Source organism: Hemitrygon akajei, chromosome 2 (assembly GCF_048418815.1).
Source record: "Hemitrygon akajei chromosome 2, sHemAka1.3, whole genome shotgun sequence".
Taxonomy (NCBI): Eukaryota; Metazoa; Chordata; class Chondrichthyes; order Myliobatiformes; family Dasyatidae; genus Hemitrygon; species Hemitrygon akajei.
The window spans coordinates 80672230-80691990 of record NC_133125.1 but is presented as its reverse complement, the minus strand read 5'-3'; positions in this window follow the sequence as shown (position 1 = coordinate 80691990).

Sequence of the window (19761 nt, the reverse complement as noted above, 5' to 3'; positions counted from 1 at the left end):
TCCCTCTCAAACTCCATTCCCTCTCAAACTCCATGCCCTCTCAAACTCCATGCCCTCTCAAACTCCATGCCCTCTCCAACTCCATGCCCTCACAATCACTACACCCTCTCAAACACCATTCACTCTCAAACTCCATTCATCCTCAAACTCCATTCCCTCTCAAACTCCATGACCTCTCAATCACTACTCCTTCTCATACTCCATTCCCTTCAAACTCCATGCCCTCTCAAACTACTTTCCTTCTCATACTCCCTGCCCTCTCAAACTGCATTCCCTCTCAAACTTCATTCCCTGTCAAACTCCATGCATTCTCAATCACTACACCCTCTCAAACTCCATTCCCGCTCAAACTCCATTCCACCTCATACTCCATTCCACCTCAAACTCCATTCATCCTCAAACCCCATTCCACCTCAAACTCCATTCCCTCTCAAAATCCATTCCTCTCAAACTCCATTCCTCTCAAACTCCATTCCCTCCCAAACTCCATTCCCTCCCAAATGCCATTCCACTCCAACGCCATTCCTCCACAAGGACAGTCCCTTCCCAATGCCATTCGCTCCCCAATGTCATTCCCTCTCCAGTCCATTCCCGCTAGAACGCTATTCCCTCACAAACACCATTCCACCTCAAAGTCCATGCACTCTCAAACTCCATGCCCTCTCAATCACTACAAACTCTCAAACACCATTCCCTCTCAATCTCCATTCCCTCTCAATCTCATTACCACCTCAAACTCCCTGCCCTCTCAATCACTACACCCTCTCATACACAATTCCCTCTCAAACTCCATTCCCTCTCAAACTCCCTGCCCTCTCAAACTCCCTGCCCTCTCAAACTCCATGCCCTCTCAAACTACATTCAACCTCAAACTCCATTCCACCTCAAACACCATTCCAACTCAAACACCATTCCAACAAAAACACCATTCCAACTCAAACACCATTCCCTCTCAAACTCCATTCCCCCTCAAACTCCATTCCACCTCAAACTCCATTCCACCTCAAACTCCATTCCACCTCAAACTCCATTCCCTCTCAAACACCATTAGCTCTCAAACTCCATTCCACCTCAAACTTCATTCCACATCAAACTCCATTCCCCCTCAAACTCCAATCCACCTCAAACACCATTTCCTCTCCAACACCATTCCACCTCAAACTCCATTCCCTCTCAATATCATTACCACCTCAAACTCCCTGCCCTCTCAAACTCCATTACCTCTCAAACTACATTCCCTCTCAATCTCATTACCACCTCAAACTCCCTGCCCTCTCAAACTCCCTGCCCTCTCAAACTCCATTCCTTCACAAACACTATTCCACCTCAAACACCATTCCCTCTCAATCTCCATTCCAACTCAAACGCCATTCCCTCCCAAACTCCATTCCCTCCCCAATGACATTCCACTCCAACGCCATTCCTCCCCAAGGCCAGTCATTCCCCAATGCCATTCCCTCCCCAATGTCATTCCCACACCAGGCCATTCCCTCACAAACACTATTCCCTCACAAACACCATTCCACCTCAAACTCCATGCCCTCTCAATCACTACAACCTCTCAAACACCATTCCCTCTCAATCTCCATACCACCTCAAACTCCCTGCCCTCTCAAACTACATTACCTCTCAAACTCCATTCCCTCTCAATCTCATTACCACCTCAAACTCCCTGCCCTCTCAAACTCCATGCCCTCTCAAACTCCATGCCCTCTCAAACTCCATTCCTTCACAAACACTATTCCACCTCAAACACCATTACCTCTCAATCTCCATTCCAACTCAAACGCCATTCCCTCCCAAACTCCATTCCCTCCCCAATGCCATTCCACTCCAACGCCATTCCTCCCCAAGGCCAGTCCTTCCCCAATGCCATTCCCGCCCCAATGTCATTCCCACTCCAGGCCATTCCCTCACAAACGCTATTCCCTCACAAACACCATTCCACCTCAAAATCAATGCCCTCTCAATCACTACAACCTCTCAAACACCATTCCCTCTCAATCTCCATACCACCTCAAACTCCCTGCCCTCTCAAACTCCATGCCCTCTCAATCACTACTCCTTCTCATACTCCATTCCCTTCAAACTCCATGCCTTCTCAAACTCCATGCACTCTCAAGCTACATTCCCACTCAAACTCCAATCCCTCTCAAACTCCATTCTCTCTCAAAATCCATTCAATTTCAAACTGCATTCCCTCTCAAACTCCGTTCTTTCTCAAACTCCATGCCTTCTCAATCACTACACACTCTCAAACTCAATTCCCGCTCAAACTCCATTCCACCTCATACTCCATTCCACCTCAAACTCCATTCAACCTCAAACCCCATTCCACCTCAAACTCCATTCCTTCTCAAAATCCATTCCTCTCAAACTCCATTCCCTCTCAATCTCCATTCCCTCTCAATCTCATTACCACCTCAAACTCCCTGCCATCGCAAACTCCATGCCCTCTCAAACTACATTACCTCTCAAACTACATTACCTCTCAAACTCCATTCCCTCTCAAACTCCATTCCCTCTCAAACTCCATTCAACCTCAAACTCCATTCCACCTCAAACACCATTCCAACTCAAACACCATCCCAACACAAACACCATTCCAACTCAAACACCATTCCAACTCAAACTCCATTCCCTCTCAAACACCATTAGCTCTCAAACTCCATTCCATCTCAAACGTCATTCCACATCAAACTCCATTCCCCCTCAAACTCCATTCCACCTCAAACTCCATTCCACCTCAAACTCCATTCCCTCTCAAACTCCATTCCCTCTCAAACTCCATTCCCTCTCAAACTCCATTCCTTCACAAACACTATTCCACCTCAAACACCATTCCCTCTCAAACTCCATTCCCTCTCAAACACTATTCCTCTCAAACACTATTCCACCTCAAAAACCATTCCCTCTCAAACACAATTCCCACTCAAACTCCATTCAACCCGAAACTCCTTTCAAACTCAAACTCCATTCAACCTCAAACATCATTCGCTCTCAAACTCCATTCGCTCTCAAACTCCATTCGCTCTCAAACTCCATTCGCTCTCAAACTCCATTCGCTCTCAAAATCCATTCCCTCTCAAACTCCCTTCCCTCTCAAACTCCATTCCCTCTCAAACTCCATTCCCTCTCAAACTCAATTCCACCTCAAACACTACTCACTCTCAAACTCCATTCCACCTCAAACTCCATTCCTCTCAAACTCCATTCCCTCTCAAACTACATTCCCTCTCAAACTCCATTCCTTCACAAACACTAATCCACCTCAAACACCATTCCCTCTCAATCTCCATTCCAACTCAAATGCCATTCCCTCCCAAACTCCATTCCCTCCCCAATGCCATTCCACTCCAACGCCATTCCTCCCCAAGGCCAGTCCTTCCCCAATGCCATTCCCTCCCCAATGTCATTCCCACTCCAGGCCATTCCCTCACAAACACTATTCCCTCACAAACACCATTCCACCTCAAACTCCATGCCCTCTCAATCACTACAACCTCTCAAACACCATTCACTCTCAATCTCCATACCACCTCAAACTCCCTGCCCTCTCAAACTCCATGCCCTCTCAAACTACATTACCTCTCAAACTCCATTCCCTCTCAATCTCCATTCCCTCTCAATCTCATTACCACCTCAAACTCCCTGCCCTCTCAAACTCCATGCCCTCTCAAACTCCATTCCCTCTCAAACTCCATTCCCTCTCAAACTCCATTCCTTCACAAACACTATTCCACCTCAAACACCATTCCCTCTCAATCTCCATTCCAACTCAAACGCCATTCCCTCCCAAACTCCATTCCCTCCCCAATGCCATTCCACTCCAACGCCATTCCTCCCCAAGGCCAGTCCTTCCCCAATGCCATTCCCTCCCCAATGTCATTCCCACTCCAGGCCATTCCCTCACAAACGCTATTCCCTCACAAACACCATTCCACCTCAAACTCCATGCCCTCTCAATCACTACAACCTCTCAAACACCATTCCCTCTCAATCTCCATACCACCTCAAACTCCCTGCCCTCTCAAACTCCATGCCCTCTCAATCACTACTCCTTCTCATACTCCATTCCCTTCAAACTCCATGCCTTCTCAAACTCCATTCTCTCTCAAAATCCATTCAATCTCAAACTGCATTCCCTCTGAAACTCCATTCTTTCTCTAACTCCATGCCTTCTCAATCACTACACCCTCTCAAACTCAATTCCCGCTCAAACTCCATTCCACCCCATACTCCATTCCACCTCAAACTCCATTCAACCTCAAACCCCATTCCACCTCAAAAACCATTCCCTCTCAAACACAATTCCCACTCAAACTCCATTCAACCCGAAACTCCTTTCAATCACAAACTCCATTCAACCTCAAACATCATTCGCTCTCAAACTCCATTCGCTCTCAAACTCCATTCCCTCTCAATCTCCATTCCAACTCAAACGCCATTCCCTCCCAAACTCCATTCCCTCCCCAATGCCATTCCACTCCAACGCCATTCCTCCCCAAGGCCAGTCCTTCCCCAATGCCATTCCCTCCCCAATGTCATTCCCACTCCAGGCCATTCCCTCACAAACACTATTCCCTCACAAACACCATTCCACCTCAAACTCCATGCCCTCTCAATCACTACAACCTCTCAAACACCATTCCCTCTCAATCTCCATACCACCTCAAACTCCCTGCCCTCTCAATCACTACTCCTTCTCATACTCCATTCCCTTCAAACTCCATGCCTTCTCAAACTCCATGCACTCTCAAGCTACATTCCCACTCAAACTCCAATCCCTCTCAAACTCCATTCTCTCTCAAAATCCATTCAATCTCAAACTGCATTCCCTCTCAAACTCCATTCTTTCTCAAACTCCATGCCTTCTCAATCACTACACCCTCTCAAACTCCATTCTCTCTCAAACCCCATTCCACCTCAAACTCCATTCCCTCTCAAAATCCATTCCTCTCAAACTCCATTCCTCTCATATCCATTCCCTCCCAAACTCCATTCACTCCCCAATGCCATTCCACTCCAACGCCATTCCTCCCCAAGGACAGCCCCTCCCCAATGCCATTCCCTCCCCAACGTCATTCCCTCTTCAGGCCATTCCCTCTCGAACGCTATTCCCTCACAAACACCATTCCACCTCAAACTCAATGCACTCTCAAACTCCATGCCCTCTCAATCACTACAATCTCTCAAACACCATTCCCTCTCAATCTCCATTCCCTCTCAATCTCATTACCACCTCAAACTCCCTGCCATCGCAAACTCCATGCCCTCTCAAACTACATTACCTCTCAAACTACATTACCTCTCAAACTCCATTCCCTCTCAAACTCCATTCAACCTCAAACTCCATTCAACCTCAAACACCATTCCAACTCAAACACCATTCCAACACAAACACCATTCCAACTCAAACACCATTCCAACTCAAACTGCATTCCCTCTCAAACTCCATTCCCTCTCAAACACCATTAGCTCTCAAACTCCATTCCATCTCAAACTCCATTCCCCCTCAAACTCCATTCCACCTCAAACTCCATTCCACCTCAAACTCCATTCCCCCTCAAACTCCATTCCCCCTCAAACTCCATTCCCCCTCAAACTCCAATACACCTCAAACACCATTTCCTCTCCAACACCATTCCCTCTCCAACACCATTCCACCTCAAACTCCATTCCCTCTCAAACGACATTCCTCTCAAACGACATTCCTCTCAAACTCCATTCCCTCTCAAACTCCATTCCTTCACAAACACTATTCCACCTCAAACACCATTCCCTCACAAACTCCATTCCCTCTCAAACACTATTCCTCTCAAACACTATTCCACCTCAAAAACCATTCCCTCTCAAACACAATTCCCACTCAAACTCCATTCAACCCGAAACTCCTTTCAAACTCAAACTCCATTCAACCTCAAACATCATTCGCTCTCAAACTCCATTCGCTCTCAAACTCCATTCCCTCTCAAACTCCATTCCCTCTCAAACTCCATTCCCTCTCAAACTCCATTCCCTCTCAAACTCCATTCCACCTCAAACTCAATTCCACCTCAAACACTACTCACTCTCAAACTCCATTCCTCTCAAACTCCATTCCCTCTCAAACTCCATTCCTTCACAAACACTTTTCCACCTCAAACACCATTCCCTCTCAATCTCCATTCCAACTCAAATGCCATTCCCTCCCAAACTCCATTCCCTCCCCAATGCCATTCCACTCCAACGCCATTCCTCCCCAAGGCCAGTCCTTCCCCAATGCCATTCCCTCCCCAATGTCATTCCCACTCCAGGCCATTCCCTCACAAACACTATTCCCTCACAAACACCATTCCACCTCAAACTCCATGCCCTCTCAATCACTACAACCTCTCAAACACCATTCACTCTCAATCTCCATACCACCTCAAACTCCCTGCCCTCTCAAACTCCATGCCCTCTCAAACTACATTACCTCTCAAACTCCATTCCCTCTCAATCTCCATTCCCTCTCAATCTCATTACCACCTCAAACTCCCTGCCCTCTCAAACTCCATGCCCTCTCAAACTCCATGCCCTCTCAAACTCCATTCCCTCTCAAACTCCATTCCTTCACAAACACTATTCCACCTCAAACACCATTCCCTCTCAATCTCCATTCCAACTCAAACGCCATTCCCTCCCAAACTCCATTCCCTCCCCAATGCCATTCCACTCCAACGCCATTCCTCCCCAAGGCCAGTCCTTCCCCAATGCCATTCCCTCCCCAATGTCATTCCCACTCCAGGCCATTCCCTCACAAACACCATTCCACCTCAAACTCCATGCCCTCTCAATCACTACAACCTCTCAAACACCATTCCCTCTCAATCTCCATACCACCTCAAACTCCCTGCCCTCTCAAACTCCATGCCCTCTCAATCACTACTCCTTCTCATACTCCATTCCCTTCAAACTCCATGCCTTCTCAAACTCCATGCACTCTCAAGCTACATTCCCACTCAAACTCCAATCCCTCACAAACTCCATTCTCTCTCAAAATCCATTCAATCTCAAACTGCATTTCCTCTCAAACTCCATTCTTTCTCAAACTCCATGCCTTCTCAATCACTACACCCTCTCAAACACAATTCCCGCTCAAACTCCATTCCACCCCATACCCCATTCCACCTCAAACTCCATTCAACCTCAAACCCCATTCCACCTCAAAAACCATTCCCTCTCAAACACAATTCCCACTCAAACTCCATTCAACCCGAAACTCCTTTCAAACTCAAACTCCATTCAAATTCAAACATCATTCGCTCTCAAACTCCATTCCCTCTCAAACTCCATTCCCTCTCAAACTCCATTCCCTCTCAAACTCCATTCCCTCTCAAACTCCATACCCACTCAAACTCCATTCCCACTCAAACTCCATTCCCTCTCAAACTCCATTCCCTCTCAAACACCATTACACCACAAACTCCATTCCACCTTCAAACTCCATATCCACTCAAACTCCATTCCCACTCAAACTCCATTCCCTCTCAAACACCATTCCAACTCAAACTCCATTCCCTCTCAAACTCCATGCCCACTCAATCTCTACTCCCTCTCAAACATAATTCCCTCTCAAACTCCATTTCCTCTAAAACTCCATTCCACCTCAAACTCCATTCCCTCTCAAACTCCATTCCTCTCAAATTCCATTCAATCTCAAACTCTTTTCCTCTCAAACACCATTCCATCACAAACACCATTCCCTCTCAAACAGCATTCCCTCTCAAACAGCATTCCCTCACAAACACCATTCCCTCTCAAACTCCATTCCCTCTCAAACTCCATTCCCTCTCAAACTCCATTCCCTCTCAAACTCCATTCCCTCTCAAACTCCATTCCCTCTCAATCTCCATTCCAACTCAAACTGCATTCCAGCTCAAACATCGTTCCCTCTCAAACTCCATGCCCTCTCAATAACTACTCCCTCTCAAACACCATTCATCCTCAAATTCAATTCCCTCTCAAACTCCATTCCCTCTCACACTCCATTCAACCTCAAACTACATGCCCTCTCAATCACTACTCCCTCTCAAACTCCGTTCCCTCTCAAGCACCATTCCACCTCAAACTCCATTCCATCTCAAACTCCATTCCACCTCAAACTCCATTCAACCTCAAACTCCATTCAACCTCAAACTCCATTCAAACTCAAACGCCATTCAACCTCAAACTCCATTCCCTCTCAAACTCCAATCCACCTCAAACACAATTTCCTCTCCAACACCATTCCACCTCAAACTCCATTCCCTCTCAAACGACATTCCTCACAAACTCCATTCCCTCTCAAACTCCATTCCTTCACAAACACGATTCCACCTCAAACACCATTCCCTCTCAAACTCCATTCCCTCTCAAACACTATTCCACCTCAAACACCATTCCCTCTCAATCTCCATTCCCTCTGAATCTCCATTCCCTCTCAATATCATTACCACCTCAAACTCCCTGCCCTCTCAAACTCCATGCCCTCTCAAACTACATTACCTCTCAAACTCCATTCCCTCTCAATCTCCATTCCCTCTCAATCTCATTACCACCTCAAACTCCCTGCCCTCTCAAACTCCCTGCCCTCTCAAACTCCCTGCCCTCTCAAACTCCATTCCTTCACAAATACTATTCCACCTCAAACACCATTCCCTCTCAATCTCCATTCCAACTCAAACGCCATTCCCTCCCAAACTCCATTCCCTCCCCAATGCCATTCCACTCCAACGCCATTCCTCCCCAAGGCCAGTCCTTCCCCAATGCCATTCCTTCCCCAATGTCATTCCCACTCCAGGCCATTCCCTCACAAACACTATTCCCTCCCAAACACCATTCCACCTCAAACTCCATGCCCTCTCAATCACTACAACCTCTCAAACACCATTCCCTCTCAATCTCCATACCACCTCAAACTCCCTGCCCTCTCAAATTCCATGCCCTCTCAAACTACATTACCTCTCAAACTCCATTCCCTCTCAATCTCATTACCACCTCAAACTCCCTGCCCTCTCAAACTCCATGCCCTCTCAAACTCCATTCCCTCTGAAACTCCATTCCTTCACAAACACTATTCCACCTCAAACACCATTACCTCTCAATGTCCATTCCAACTCAAACGCCATTCCCTCCCAAACTCCATTCCCTCCCCAATGCCATTCCACTCCAACGCCATTCCTCCCCAAGGCCAGTCCTTCCCCAATGCCATTCCCTCCCCAATGTCATTCCCACTCCAGGCCATTCCCTCACAAACGCTATTCCCTCACAAACATCATTCCACCTCAAACTCCATGCCCTCTCAATCACTACAACCTCTCAAACACCATTCCCTCTCAATCTCCATACCACCTCAAACACCCTGCCCTCTCAAACTCCATGCCCTCTCAATCACTACTCCTTCTCATACTCCATTCCCTTCAAACTCCATGCCTTCTCAATCTCCATGCACTCTCAAGCTACATTCCCACTCAAACTCCAATCCCTCTCAAACTCCATTCTCTCTCAAAATCCATTCAATCTCAAACTGCATTCCCTCTCAAACTCCATTCTTTCTCAAACTCCATGCCTTCTAAATCATTACACCCTCTCAAACTCAATTCCCGCTCAAACTCCATTCCACCTCATACTCCATTCGACCTCAAACTCCATTCAACCTCAAACCCCATTCCACCTCAAACTCCATTCCCTCTCAAAATCCATTCCTCTCAAACTCCATTCCCTCTCAATCTCCATTCCCTCTCAATCTCCATTCCCTCTCAATCTCATTACCACCTCAAACTCCCTGCCATCGCAAACTCCATGCCCTCTCAAACTACATTACCTCTCAAACTCCATACCCTCTCAAACTCCATACCCTCTCAAACTCCATTCAACCTCAAACTCCATTCCACCTCAAACACCATTCCAACTCAAACACCATTCCAGCACAAACACCATTCCAACTCAAACACCATTCCAACTCAAACTCCATTCCCTCTCAAACACCATTAGCTCTCAAACTCCATTCCATCTCAAACTCCATTCCCCCTCAAACTCCATTCCACCTCATACTCCATTCCCTCTCAAACTCCATTCCCTCTCAAACTCCATTCCCTCTCAAACTCCATGCCCTCTCAAACTCCATGCCCTCTCAAACTCCATGCCCTCTCCAACTCCATGCCCTCTCAATCACTACTCCCTCTCAAACACCATTCGCTCTCAAACTCCATTCATCCTCAAACAGCATTCCCTCTCAAACTCCATTCCAACTCAAACACCATTCCAACTCAAACTCCATTCCCTCTCAAACTCCATTCCCTCTCAATCTCATTACCACCTCAAACTCCCTGCCCTCTCAAACTCCATGCCCTCTCAAACTACATTACTTCTCCAACTCCATTCCCTCTCAATCTCCATTCCCTCTCAATCTCCATTCCCTCTCAATCTCATTACCACCTCAAACTCCCTGCCCTCTCAAACTCCATGCCCTCTCAAACTCCATTCGCTCTCAAACTCCATTCCCTCTCAAACTCCATTCCCTCTCAAACTCCATTCCTTCACAAACACTATTCCACCTCAAACACCATTCCCTCTCCATCTCCATTCCAACTCAAACGCCATTCCCTCCCAAACTCCATTCCCTCCCCAATGCCATTGCACTCAAACACCCTTCCTCCCCAAGGCCAGTCATTCCCCATTGCCATTCCCTCCCCAATGTCATTCCCACTCCAGGCCATTCCCTCACAAACACTATTCCCTCACAAACACCATTCCACCTCAAACTCCATGCCCTCTCAATCACTACAACCTCTCAAACACCATTCCCTCTCAATCTCCATACCACCTCAAACTCCCTGCCCTCTCAAACTCCATGCCCTCTCAATCACTACTCCTTCTCATACTCCATTCCCTTCAAACTCCATGCCTTCTCAAACTCCATGCACTCTCAAGCTACATTCCCACTCAAACTCCAATCCCTCACAAACTCCATTCTCTCTCAAAATCCATTCAATCTCAAACTGCATTTCCTCTCAAACTCCATTCTTTCTCAAACTCCATGCCTTCTCAATCACTACACCCTCTCAAACACAATTCCCGCTCAAACTCCATTCCACCCCATACTCCATTCCACCTCAAACTCCATTCAACCTCAAACCCCATTCCACCTCAAAAACCATTCCCTCTCAAACACAATTCCCACTCAAACTCCATTCAACCCGAAACTCCTTTCAAACTCAAACTCCATTCAACCTCAAACATCATTCGCTCTCAAACTCCATTCCCTCTCAAACTCCATTCCCTCTCAAACTCCATTCCCTCTCAAACTCCATTCCCTCTCAAACTCCATACCCACTCAAACTCCATTCCCACTCAAACTCCATTCCCTCTCAAACTCCATTCCCTCTCAAACACCATTACACCACAAACTCCATTCCACCTTCAAACTCCATATCCACTCAAACTCCATTCCCACTCAAACTCCATTCCCTCTCAAACACCATTCCAACTCAAACTCCATTCCCTCTCAAACTCCATGCCCACTCAATCACTACTCCCTCTCAAACATAATTCCCTCTCAAACTCCATTTCCTCTAAAACTCCATTCCACCTCAAACTCCATTCCCTCTCAAACTCCATTCCTCTCAAATTCCATTCAATCTCAAACTCTTTTCCTCTCAAACACCATTCCATCACAAACACCATTCCCTCTCAAACAGCATTCCCTCTCAAACAGCATTCCCTCACAAACACCATTCCCTCTCAAACCCCATTCCCTCTCAAACTCCATTCCCTCTCAAACTCCATTCCCTCTCAAACTCCATTCCCTCTCAAACTCCATTCCCTCTCAATCTCCATTCCAACTCAAACTGCATTCCAGCTCAAACATCGTTCCCTCTCAAACTCCATGCCCTCTCAATAACTACTCCCTCTCAAACACCATTCATCCTCAAATTCAATTCCCTCTCAAACTCCATTCCCTCTCACACTCCATTCAACCTCAAACTACATGCCCTCTCAATCACTACTCCCTCTCAAACTCCGTTCCCTCTCAAGCACCATTCCACCTCAAACTCCATTCCATCTCAAACTCCATTCCACCTCAAACTCCATTCAACCTCAAACTCCATTCAACCTCAAACTCCATTCAAACTCAAACGCCATTCAACCTCAAACTCCATTCCCTCTCAAACTCCAATCCACCTCAAACACAATTTCCTCTCCAACACCATTCCACCTCAAACTCCATTCCCTCTCAAACGACATTCCTCACAAACTCCATTCCCTCTCAAACTCCATTCCTTCACAAACACGATTCCACCTCAAACACCATTCCCTCTCAAACTCCATTCCCTCTCAAACACTATTCCACCTCAAACACCATTCCCTCTCAATCTCCATTCCCTCTGAATCTCCATTCCCTCTCAATATCATTACCACCTCAAACTCCCTGCCCTCTCAAACTCCATGCCCTCTCAAACTACATTACCTCTCAAACTCCATTCCCTCTCAATCTCCATTCCCTCTCAATCTCATTACCACCTCAAACTCCCTGCCCTCTCAAACTCCCTGCCCTCTCAAACTCCCTGCCCTCTCAAACTCCATTCCTTCACAAATACTATTCCACCTCAAACACCATTCCCTCTCAATCTCCATTCCAACTCAAACGCCATTCCCTCCCAAACTCCATTCCCTCCCCAATGCCATTCCACTCCAACGCCATTCCTCCCCAAGGCCAGTCCTTCCCCAATGCCATTCCTTCCCCAATGTCATTCCCACTCCAGGCCATTCCCTCACAAACACTATTCCCTCCCAAACACCATTCCACCTCAAACTCCATGCCCTCTCAATCACTACAACCTCTCAAACACCATTCCCTCTCAATCTCCATACCACCTCAAACTCCCTGCCCTCTCAAATTCCATGCCCTCTCAAACTACATTACCTCTCAAACTCCATTCCCTCTCAATCTCATTACCACCTCAAACTCCCTGCCCTCTCAAACTCCATGCCCTCTCAAACTCCATTCCCTCTGAAATTCCATTCCTTCACAAACACTATTCCACCTCAAACACCATTACCTCTCAATGTCCATTCCAACTCAAACGCCATTCCCTCCCAAACTCCATTCCCTCCCCAATGCCATTCCACTCCAACGCCATTCCTCCCCAAGGCCAGTCCTTCCCCAATGCCATTCCCTCCCCAATGTCATTCCCACTCCAGGCCATTCCCTCACAAACGCTATTCCCTCACAAACATCATTCCACCTCAAACTCCATGCCCTCTCAATCACTACAACCTCTCAAACACCATTCCCTCTCAATCTCCATACCACCTCAAACACCCTGCCCTCTCAAACTCCATGCCCTCTCAATCACTACTCCTTCTCATACTCCATTCCCTTCAAACTCCATGCCTTCTCAATCTCCATGCACTCTCAAGCTACATTCCCACTCAAACTCCAATCCCTCTCAAACTCCATTCTCTCTCAAAATCCATTCAATCTCAAACTGCATTCCCTCTCAAACTCCATTCTTTCTCAAACTCCATGCCTTCTAAATCATTACACCCTCTCAAACTCAATTCCCGCTCAAACTCCATTCCACCTCATACTCCATTCGACCTCAAACTCCATTCAACCTCAAACCCCATTCCACCTCAAACTCCATTCCCTCTCAAAATCCATTCCTCTCAAACTCCATTCCCTCTCAATCTCCATTCCCTCTCAATCTCCATTCCCTCTCAATCTCATTACCACCTCAAACTCCCTGCCATCGCAAACTCCATGCCCTCTCAAACTACATTACCTCTCAAACTCCATACCCTCTCAAACTCCATACCCTCTCAAACTCCATTCAACCTCAAACTCCATTCCACCTCAAACACCATTCCAACTCAAACACCATTCCAGCACAAACACCATTCCAACTCAAACACCATTCCAACTCAAACTCCATTCCCTCTCAAACACCATTAGCTCTCAAACTCCATTCCATCTCAAACTCCATTCCCCCTCAAACTCCATTCCACCTCATACTCCATTCCCTCTCAAACTCCATTCCCTCTCAAACTCCATTCCCTCTCAAACTCCATGCCCTCTCAAACTCCATGCCCTCTCAAACTCCATGCCCTCTCCAACTCCATGCCCTCTCAATCACTACTCCCTCTCAAACACCATTCGCTCTCAAACTCCATTCATCCTCAAACAGCATTCCCTCTCAAACTCCATTCCAACTCAAACACCATTCCAACTCAAACTCCATTCCCTCTCAAACTCCATTCCCTCTCAATCTCATTACCACCTCAAACTCCCTGCCCTCTCAAACTCCATGCCCTCTCAAACTACATTACTTCTCCAACTCCATTCCCTCTCAATCTCCATTCCCTCTCAATCTCCATTCCCTCTCAATCTCATTACCACCTCAAACTCCCTGCCCTCTCAAACTCCATGCCCTCTCAAACTCCATTCGCTCTCAAACTCCATTCCCTCTCAAACTCCATTCCCTCTCAAACTCCATTCCCTCTCAAACTCCATTCCTTCACAAACACTATTCCACCTCAAACACCATTCCCTCTCCATCTCCATTCCAACTCAAACGCCATTCCCTCCCAAACTCCATTCCCTCCCCAATGCCATTGCACTCAAACACCCTTCCTCCCCAAGGCCAGTCATTCCCCATTGCCATTCCCTCCCCAATGTCATTCCCACTCCAGGCCATTCCCTCACAAACACTATTCCCTCACAAACACCATTCCACCTCAAACTCCATGCCCTCTCAATCACTACAACCTCTCAAACACCATTCCCTCTCAATCTCCATACCACCTCAAACTCCCTGCCCTCTCAAACTCCATGCCCTCTCAATCACTACTCCTTCTCATACTCCATTCCCTTCAAACTCCATGCCTTCTCAAACTCCATGCACTCTCAAGCTACATTCCCACTCAAACTCCAATCCCTCACAAACTCCATTCTCTCTCAAAATCCATTCAATCTCAAACTGCATTTCCTCTCAAACTCCATTCTTTCTCAAACTCCATGCCTTCTCAATCACTACACCCTCTCAAACACAATTCCCGCTCAAACTCCATTCCACCCCATACTCCATTCCACCTCAAACTCCATTCAACCTCAAACCCCATTCCCTCTCAAACTCCATTCCCTCTCAAACACAATTCCCACTCAAACTCCATTCAACCCGAAACTCCTTTCAAACTCAAACTCCATTCAACCTCAAACATCATTCGCTCTCAAACTCCATTCCCTCTCAAACTCCATTCCCTCTCAAACTCCATTCCCTCTCAAACTCCATTCCCTCTCAAACTCCATACCCACTCAAACTCCATTCCCACTCAAACTCCATTCCCTCTCAAACTCCATTCCCTCTCAAACACCATTACACCACAAACTCCATTCCACCTTCAAACTCCATATCCACTCAAACTCCATTCCCACTCAAACTCCATTCCCTCTCAAACACCATTCCAACTCAAACTCCATTCCCTCTCAAACTCCATGCCCACTCAATCACTACTCCCTCTCAAACATAATTCCCTCTCAAACTCCATTTCCTCTAAAACTCCATTCCACCTCAAACTCCATTCCCTCTCAAACTCCATTCCTCTCAAATTCCATTCAATCTCAAACTCTTTTCCTCTCAAACACCATTCCATCACAAACACCATTCCCTCTCAAACAGCATTCCCTCTCAAACAGCATTCCCTCACAAACACCATTCCCTCTCAAACCCCATTCCCTCTCAAACTCCATTCCCTCTCAAACTCCATTCCCTCTCAAACTCCATTCCCTCTCAAACTCCATTCCCTCTCAATCTCCATTCCAACTCAAACTGCATTCCAGCTCAAACATCGTTCCCTCTCAAACTCCATGCCCTCTCAATAACTACTCCCTCTCAAACACCATTCATCCTCAAATTCAATTCCCTCTCAAACTCCATTCCCTCTCACACTCCATTCAACCTCAAACTACATGCCCTCTCAATCACTACTCCCTCTCAAACTCCGTTCCCTCTCAAGCACCATTCCACCTCAAACTCCATTCCATCTCAAACTCCATTCCACCTCAAACTCCATTCAACCTCAAACTCCATTCAACCTCAAACTCCATTCAAACTCAAACGCCATTCAACCTCAAACTCCATTCCCTCTCAAACTCCAATCCACCTCAAACACAATTTCCTCTCCAACACCATTCCACCTCAAACTCCATTCCCTCTCAAACGACATTCCTCACAAACTCCATTCCCTCTCAAACTCCATTCCTTCACAAACACGATTCCACCTCAAACACCATTCCCTCTCAAACTCCATTCCCTCTCAAACACTATTCCACCTCAAACACCATTCCCTCTCAATCTCCATTCCCTCTGAATCTCCATTCCCTCTCAATATCATTACCACCTCAAACTCCCTGCCCTCTCAAACTCCATGCCCTCTCAAACTACATTACCTCTCAAACTCCATTCCCTCTCAATCTCCATTCCCTCTCAATCTCATTACCACCTCAAACTCCCTGCCCTCTCAAACTCCCTGCCCTCTCAAACTCCCTGCCCTCTCAAACTCCATTCCTTCACAAATACTATTCCACCTCAAACACCATTCCCTCTCAATCTCCATTCCAACTCAAACGCCATTCCCTCCCAAACTCCATTCCCTCCCCAATGCCATTCCACTCCAACGCCATTCCTCCCCAAGGCCAGTCCTTCCCCAATGCCATTCCTTCCCCAATGTCATTCCCACTCCAGGCCATTCCCTCACAAACACTATTCCCTCCCAAACACCATTCCACCTCAAACTCCATGCCCTCTCAATCACTACAACCTCTCAAACACCATTCCCTCTCAATCTCCATACCACCTCAAACTCCCTGCCCTCTCAAATTCCATGCCCTCTCAAACTACATTACCTCTCAAACTCCATTCCCTCTCAATCTCATTACCACCTCAAACTCCCTGCCCTCTCAAACTCCATGCCCTCTCAAACTCCATTCCCTCTGAAATTCCATTCCTTCACAAACACTATTCCACCTCAAACACCATTACCTCTCAATGTCCATTCCAACTCAAACGCCATTCCCTCCCAAACTCCATTCCCTCCCCAATGCCATTCCACTCCAACGCCATTCCTCCCCAAGGCCAGTCCTTCCCCAATGCCATTCCCTCCCCAATGTCATTCCCACTCCAGGCCATTCCCTCACAAACGCTATTCCCTCACAAACATCATTCCACCTCAAACTCCATGCCCTCTCAATCACTACAACCTCTCAAACACCATTCCCTCTCAATCTCCATACCACCTCAAACACCCTGCCCTCTCAAACTCCATGCCCTCTCAATCACTACTCCTTCTCATACTCCATTCCCTTCAAACTCCATGCCTTCTCAATCTCCATGCACTCTCAAGCTACATTCCCACTCAAACTCCAATCCCTCTCAAACTCCATTCTCTCTCAAAATCCATTCAATCTCAAACTGCATTCCCTCTCAAACTCCATTCTTTCTCAAACTCCATGCCTTCTAAATCATTACACCCTCTCAAACTCAATTCCCGCTCAAACTCCATTCCACCTCATACTCCATTCGACCTCAAACTCCATTCAACCTCAAACCCCATTCCACCTCAAACTCCATTCCCTCTCAAAATCCATTCCTCTCAAACTCCATTCCCTCTCAATCTCCATTCCCTCTCAATCTCCATTCCCTCTCAATCTCATTACCACCTCAAACTCCCTGCCATCGCAAACTCCATGCCCTCTCAAACTACATTACCTCTCAAACTCCATACCCTCTCAAACTCCATACCCTCTCAAACTCCATTCAACCTCAAACTCCATTCCACCTCAAACACCATTCCAACTCAAACACCATTCCAGCACAAACACCATTCCAACTCAAACACCATTCCAACTCAAACTCCATTCCCTCTCAAACACCATTAGCTCTCAAACTCCATTCCATCTCAAACTCCATTCCCCCTCAAACTCCATTCCACCTCATACTCCATTCCCTCTCAAACTCCATTCCCTCTCAAACTCCATTCCCTCTCAAACTCCATGCCCTCTCAAACTCCATGCCCTCTCAAACTCCATGCCCTCTCCAACTCCATGCCCTCTCAATCACTACTCCCTCTCAAACACCATTCGCTCTCAAACTCCATTCATCCTCAAACAGCATTCCCTCTCAAACTCCATTCCAACTCAAACACCATTCCAACTCAAACTCCATTCCCTCTCAAACTCCATTCCCTCTCAATCTCATTACCACCTCAAACTCCCTGCCCTCTCAAACTCCATGCCCTCTCAAACTACATTACTTCTCCAACTCCATTCCCTCTCAATCTCCATTCCCTCTCAATCTCCATTCCCTCTCAATCTCATTACCACCTCAAACTCCCTGCCCTCTCAAACTCCATGCCCTCTCAAACTCCATTCGCTCTCAAACTCCATTCCCTCTCAAACTCCATTCCCTCTCAAACTCCATTCCCTCTCAAACTCCATTCCTTCACAAACACTATTCCACCTCAAACACCATTCCCTCTCCATCTCCATTCCAACTCAAACGCCATTCCCTCCCAAACTCCATTCCCTCCCCAATGCCATTGCACTCAAACACCCTTCCTCCCCAAGGCCAGTCATTCCCCATTGCCATTCCCTCCCCAATGTCATTCCCACTCCAGGCCATTCCCTCACAAACACTATTCCCTCACAAACACCATTCCACCTCAAACTCCATGCCCTCTCAATCACTACAACCTCTCAAACACCATTCCCTCTCAATCTCCATACCACCTCAAACTCCCTGCCCTCTCAAACTCCATGCCCTCTCAATCACTACTCCTTCTCATACTCCATTCCCTTCAAACTCCATGCCTTCTCAAACTCCATGCACTCTCAAGCTACATTCCCACTCAAACTCCAATCCCTCACAAACTCCATTCTCTCTCAAAATCCATTCAATCTCAAACTGCATTTCCTCTCAAACTCCATTCTTTCTCAAACTCCATGCCTTCTCAATCACTACACCCTCTCAAACACAATTCCCGCTCAAACTCCATTCCACCCCATACTCCATTCCACCTCAAACTCCATTCAACCTCAAACCCCATTCCACCTCAAAAACCATTCCCTCTCAAACACAATTCCCACTCAAACTCCATTCAACCCGAAACTCCTTTCAAACTCAAACTCCATTCAACCTCAAACATCATTCGCTCTCAAACTCCATTCCCTCTCAAACTCCATTCCCTCTCAAACTCCATTCCCTCTCAAACTCCATTCCCTCTCAAACTCCATACCCACTCAAACTCCATTCCCACTCAAACTCCATTCCCTCTCAAACTCCATTCCCTCTCAAACACCATTACACCACAAACTCCATTCCACCTTCAAACTCCATATCCACTCAAACTCCATTCCCACTCAAACTCCATTCCCTCTCAAACACCATTCCAACTCAAACTCCATTCCCTCTCAAACTCCATGCCCACTCAATCACTACTCCCTCTCAAACATAATTCCCTCTCAAACTCCATTTCCTCTAAAACTCCATTCCACCTCAAACTCCATTCCCTCTCAAACTCCATTCCTCTCAAATTCCATTCAATCTCAAACTCTTTTCCTCTCAAACACCATTCCATCACAAACACCATTCCCTCTCAAACAGCATTCCCTCTCAAACAGCATTCCCTCACAAACACCATTCCCTCTCAAACCCCATTCCCTCTCAAACTCCATTCCCTCTCAAACTCCATTCCCTCTCA